Source organism: Neovison vison, chromosome 3 (assembly GCF_020171115.1).
Source record: "Neovison vison isolate M4711 chromosome 3, ASM_NN_V1, whole genome shotgun sequence".
Lineage (NCBI taxonomy): Eukaryota > Metazoa > Chordata > Mammalia > Carnivora > Mustelidae > Neogale > Neogale vison.
In genome coordinates, this window is record NC_058093.1 from 143,902,367 (window position 1) to 143,909,146 (window position 6,780).

General features: G+C 36.3%; 1 non-coding gene across 1 annotated transcript; it reads right to left on the reverse strand.

Annotated features, from left to right (window-relative positions):
* Nucleotides 1–2,777: 2,777 nt before the first annotated feature.
* On the reverse strand, nucleotides 2,778–2,883 carry LOC122903790. Its single transcript, XR_006384017.1, has one exon. It is a non-coding gene; the product is annotated as a U6 spliceosomal RNA (small nuclear RNA).
* Between the last annotated feature and the right edge of the window lie 3,897 nt (nucleotides 2,884–6,780).

Below are 6,780 nucleotides of genomic sequence, written 5' to 3' on the forward strand. Positions count from 1 at the left end.
GAGAGAGGGGGAAGCAGGCTCCCTGCCGAGCAGAGAGCCCAATGTGGGGCTCGATCCCAGGACCCTGGGATCATGACCTGAACTGAAGGCAGAGGCTTTAACCCACTGAGCCACCCAGGCGCCCAAGAGTTTATATTTTTATCCAGAATCACGAAACAAGGTTCAGACTCTCTACGGCAAGATTAAGCAACAGAGGGTACAATTCCAGACTCAGGGAAACCCAAACAAACTTTCAAGTAGAATACGTAATTTATAGTCGAGGTCAAATTTCTATAACAGGATTGAAGTCCTGAGGTAAAGTTAATTCAGCCAATGGATAAGGTCAGGAGCCAAAGAGAGCTGGATCTAGTCTCCAAAGCTAGGGGAAGGTATCTAGAGAACAGAGTCAGGTTTCTATGTTAAGGTCAAGTGCATCAGAGGTCAGATTAAAGAAACTTATAGAATGTGCAACATACAGATCTGGAGGCTAGAATAGCAGAAGAAAATAAGGAGATCCCCAACTGAGAAAGACCCTTGAAACTCTGAATATGACACAATCTCCCATCACACTCTAGTTTGTGTATAAACCCTACATTGCCAGCATATATGCTCCTCTGCCTCTCCCCACCTACATTTATACTTCACATTTATGCTCTTTTGTCATATATTTTCTATCTGTGCAAATATCTGAGTCCCCAACTAGAACATTAGCTCTTAGAAAACAGGAATATCGAATATTACTATTCTTATAAGTTGCCTCACAGTGACTTATAATGATATTGAGAATACAGCAGATGCTTAACATGAATGCAGGTGAATTAAATGATCGAATATATTTCCTGAGAAAGAATAGAACTAATACGTCCCTGTATAGAACACATTCCAACCTGGGTAGAAGCTGCTATATCAAACAATACCTGTGTATTGGATAATTCTATGTGTGGGCATCGTGAGTGTACAAGGACTCCTGGGCTCACATACAGTCCAGTTAAGTTGGAAGAGACATGACCGGTTGTGTCATTTGAAGGTCGGTGCCAGCATGCAGAGCTGTGAGCCTCTTGGTCATCTGAACATGTGATTGGCTAGAGAAATAAAGCACAAGGGAATAGGAAGCCATGGTGTTGCATTTCTAAAGTAAATTCTTCTATCAAACATAATCAAGAGTATCACTTTTAAAAGGGATAAAGCATAACAAAACTTTTAAGAGGAATGTTTTCTTCTTATATTCTGAAGACCAAAAAAATCTAGACAGATTATTACATGTTGCATTATAAAAACATTACCAATGTTCCAGATCAGGAATGTATGTCATCCCGTCTTCTCTACAATATTATTTGCATTATTAAATGCCCTCATGTTGTAAGCTGCTGTAGGTGAAGCATATATTAGGAAGCCTCTATTCCTATAAGGAATAGAATGTTAGAGCCAAATTCTTGCAGTTTATCAGGTACAACCTGTTTAGGTCATTTGGGAAATGAAAATATTAGAGCCAAAAGAGGTGAGGTTATTATTATTATTATTATTATCATCACTATCATCCCATAATGACATAATAGTGAGCATCGGAGCTCAAACTTTCCAGTCTTAAGTCCAGTGTGCTTTCCACTCCACTCTATTGCATATAGTATGTTATTATACCAAACTATGGCAAGATATTAATATAGTGATTACTAATCTACACTATACTAATGAAAAATTCTCAAACAAAAAGACTCCTTCCATCTATGCAATGGAACCTGTATGCCCATGACAAAGACAGAAGACAAATTATTTGTCAGTTTGTGATATGTTTATGCTGACTTCCTCTTGAACATATAGTTGTATAAATGCAGTTCTCAACAACAACAAAAATGTCTCTACTCTTAGGAAGTTTATATGCTAATATAACAGGGAGGCATAACAATTGCAAAATATTGTTGAGAAAGGGGGCAATAAGGATCAAAAATGGGTTGAGCTCAGTAGGAAAGATTTGGGGGAAGAGGTGTTTTAGAAAGGGAAAGAACAAGGTGAAACAACAATGGGAGAGGATTAAGCTCAGGAATTATGGAACTGGGCCAAGAGTTTTTTACACCTCAAAAACTACATAGGACTGTTGAGGGATCTTCGTCTCATAGAATCATGTTGCTTTCTGTTGTGAGTCAAGGGTATCTCTGCCACTCCTTGTTCATTTTCCAAAGGCAAAACCTAAAACTACCCACTGTAGATTTGCTATGAGGGTTAGTGAGTAGATACTGGAAGAGGGTTAGAGCAATGTCTGTATGTACTCTGGAAGTGTTGGCTGTCAGTGGTAGTAGTGGTGGTCGTAGCAGCAGCATTTTTATTCCTACTGTTGCTACAACTAGTTGTCTTGGGTCATGTTGATTTATAATCCATTACTAAATAGCTATAAAAATTGCTGATCCATCAATCCATGAGTTCCATAAAACTGTCAGATTAGAATTGTATTTTATGCACGTACTGGTCCATTGAGAACAACCATGAACAACACAAAAAATAAATATGATTGCTATTAAATGTAGGTAAGATGGAACACTCTGGCAGTAAAGAGATTGCAAAGTTATATTTTTCTGATATATCAAAGAAATAAAGAAAACAACCATACATGTTACTGAATAAAACTGAACAAACTCCATGTTATTCAATAGATAAATTTGAGCAATGTTGGACTTACCTTTAATAACAACCTTGCTTATTTTGCTAAGTACCAATGCCTTAGTTATTATCCAGCTTGCCTGTGGTTGATGAACTGAAATATATATATATATATATATATATATATATATATATATTTTTTTTTTTTTAATATGGAATGCTTCACAAATTTGCATGTCATCTTGCACAGGGACCATGCTAATCTTCTCTGTATCGTTCCAATTTTAGTATATGTGCTGCCAAAGTGAGCACAAACTTAAATGTTTTAATGAACTTTGTAAACAAAGTAAAATTCACTCACCAGGCCAGTTTTCCAGAATTTTCTGGCCCTGATGGAATCAGTCCTTTCAAAGAAGAAAAATGATGGGTGGTGTTTATACTAGGGTGGAGAACCTATGAGCTAGGCTCAGCTTTGCAGTAATATTGCAACCCAAGTAATAATTTTTACTGTGTTATGTTGCTCTGGCTCTTAGTAGAGGTGGAGTCTCTACACAAAATTGGAACAGTTAAAGAGCTGCAAATGTTTAATCAGATAATCAGCCTTAGTTAAATGGCCACAGGCAATTAGCTAATGGCCACAGGCAACTGAAGTGAATTAGCTATAGTAAACAAAAAGAGTTCTTTGGGTTTTCCTCCTGACTTCATAAGGACTGACTTCAGATCTCATATATCCCAACAGAAAAACCAAACACCAAAATTTATTTTGTTTTTGCTTATAATCTTCAAATAATTCTTAAACTTCATTACTGAATTTGGTCTTAAGGGAAAAATACTTTTATAACTGTACTTTAAATATCCATAATAAGTGAAATAGCCACCTATCTAGATATATGCTCTAAAAACAACTCAAAATAATATTTGTAAACATCTTCAAGTCTGTTTTTATCTAGAGAAGCTATGCAGATGATGAGTACCTGTGAAACAGATTCTTTTTTCCCATCTGAGTACTCAGGCATCCTGAAGATCCAATCATAGAGTGTCAAACTCCGAGTGACAAGGAGAACAGCTTCAGGAGAGACCTCTGTATGATGACTCAAGGGACAAGCCCCTTTTCTTTTGGTACACCAGAAATTCTCCAGGGGAGTCTTTTGTTCACCTAACACTTACAGAACCAAGACTTTCTTCTTTGGCTTATCTTATAGGCAATTAATACAGGCTAATTGCCATAGCTCCAAATTGCAAAGCAAAAATATTTCATTCATTCTTCAGGCAGTGAATTTTAACTTACTCTTTTAATTTGTAGCACACTTCCATCCTTCGTTCTCATATCAAAGGTTACTTGTTCAGATATGAAAAGCACTTGCAGCTATACAGTGAAGGCTTGATTCTTTTTTTTTTTTTTAAAGATTTTATTTATTTATTTGACAGAGAGAGACCACAAGTAGAGAGGCAGGCAGAGAGAGAGAGGGAAGCAGGCTCCCTGCTGAGCAGAGAGCCCAATGTGGGACTCGATCCCAAGACCCTGAGATCATGACCTGAGCCAAAGGCAGCGGCTTAACCCACTGAGCCACCCAGGCGCCCGAAGGCTTGATTCTTGATGTAAAACATTGGAAGACAGATAATATAACCACATTTTTATACAAAGTGAGGATTTTTAGAGGATTTCTTTTTTAGGCCTAATGACAAGATCCAAGATTAATATCTGGATTTTCAGCATATTTAGATATCTAAGTTCTAACAGGTTTAGTCTGTAAAAGCGAAGATTCAAATTGTAAAAATATTACTTCAAACCCAAACCAAAGATATCACTGGAGCTTCAGGTTTCCACGATGGTGAATACAGAAAGTTAGATGGCTTTATTTGTGTATCACGTGGTAATGGAAACATTGGCAATGCTTTAAATTAGCAAATATACAAAACAATTTCTAAAGTAAAACACAGAAGAATGTAACATGTAAAGTTGAAACAGAAGAATTTAATACATGGCTACTCTTCATTTTAGAGAATAATGCAAAATTATGACATTGACCATGTAGTAGTAAAGAGATTTCCTTGATTCTAAAGACTGAAAATCAGATGGCAATATAAGCAATGTATTAAAATAGGGCAGCAATACTCACAGACTGGTTTTCAGAGCGTTCAACATTTACTATATATTTTCCATGCTTCCTGTCCATTCTTGTGCTTCCACCACAGGCTTAACTCCAAGGATATATCTCAATTCCTGTGTAGCTCTTTATATCTGCGACCTGAGAAATAATTTAAATGACTAGTGGAAAATCAACTCTGATGCATCAATGCAGGTGAGGATTAAACTAAGTAATAAGTAGTTATGCATTAAAGTGGAATCTACTTTACAGAAGGAAATGAAGTGCTAATCACAGAAAACCAATACAGCCTCTGAGCGCTACTGTGATTACTCCCTCAACGACACTCACGAGAGAAAGAAACTTTGAAAATCTTACATAATCAAATTTTTTTTCTTCCCTTTGGCCCCGTCTTTCAGAGACATGTCTTCTATTTTAGGACCAACCAAAGAAAAAAAATTGTGAGTTGGAAGTTTCCCATTGTTTTCTCTTTACCCACGCATGAATGCTTTCTTGCCTTTGTGGGCACCATCTCTTAGTCACCCATGACCTTAGGATGGCTTCACCTTTTCAGTCCCAAGGCTGGTGTCTGGAAGTCTACTTGGGCAGTTACTCAGGAATTAACATGCATTTAAAAATTATTAAAATCTGCTTCCTACCCTAGGCAATGATGCCAAAGGAATGATAGAATGTTGAAAATCTTGAGGAAGAGTTTTGTTGTCATTTTGTCAAGAAATCTAGTTTGTCTCAAATTGAAAAAGGATGAACTTTTATTGATTTATTCACTCAACAGTTGAGAGTACTGAGTTTCTAAAGTTTGCCAGGGACTTTTCCTAGTACAAAAGGTTGAGTAGCAAACAAAACAGACCATACCACTGTGTATTCTGTATCTGACACTTCTAGATTCTGGATTCTTTGATCCTTTGAAATTTATCTTATAAACGTATTCAACACCTTCAGCTTAAGTAGCTTTACAGGATCTGAAATGACATAGCATCAAACCTTAAGACATAGAAATCATAGAAAAACAACCAAAGATTTGAAAAGCTGGGAAGGGATTTGTTCTAAGGAGGAGTAAAAACATAATGACTACTCTTACTCCTGTTGAAACAAAACCAAGGATGCCTATGTATGGCCATGGACTACAAAGGATATACCTGGGTCAAAGATGTTAATAATACTAAACATGACCTTCTAGTGAACTGATTTCTTTGAAAATCAGAATGATAAAATTACCAAACAAGGGGTATAAACTTGACTGTATTTGCTTCAAAATATCACTATACTTATATTCTTAGGAGACACTTACTTTAATTTGGTACTAATGCAACATAGCTGGGGTGTAGGAAGAACTCCATTATTTTGGACAGCATCTGCACATTATAGCAATGGCACAGAGAGTGAAAGTTTACTCTATCCCTTGATCTCATGCTCACAATCTTTAATCTATCTACGAGTAGCAGCAAGGCTCGGTTCCAAAGTTTGGAAGAAAAACATAGAAAATATTAAATTTATTTAAAATAGCCACAAAATTAACAACACATTGTCCCAAAGCTAAATTTACCGTGTAAATATTAGAATTTTGTTTATTTTGTGGAAAACAATTCTTCAGCATGGATTATTAACAATTCTCATGAATGCCTCCATCCAAAGGTCAACAGAAGAAAACAAAACACATCTGGATTGTTATAAAGAAAGAAAGCATGGGTATCTCTCATTCTGTCAAAATCTCCTATAAAAAGTCTTCATTCACAGGATTTATCGCCAAAAAAAACCCTGAAATTCTCCCTGACTGACAGTAGTTGAGGGAATTGTTTGATAGCTGACCAATCTTTAGGGGAAAGTTCTATTCCTCATTCATCTAATAGGTGAATTGCATTGTTATCTGAGAGTCTAAGTCAAAAGTATTTTTTTTAAATCATGTTACTCTAACAAATCTTTCTTGCCTAAAATTTCACTATGCTTTGATTATTACTTCTTTGGCCAGTTTATAATACGAGATCCAATATGTTGGATATTTTAGGGAAAGGGATTGTTACATTTTGTTTTCCATTCTGTTGTTGGCATTAAAAATAAGCAATCAGAGGGCGCCTGGGTGGCTCAGTGAGTTAAGCCGCTGCGT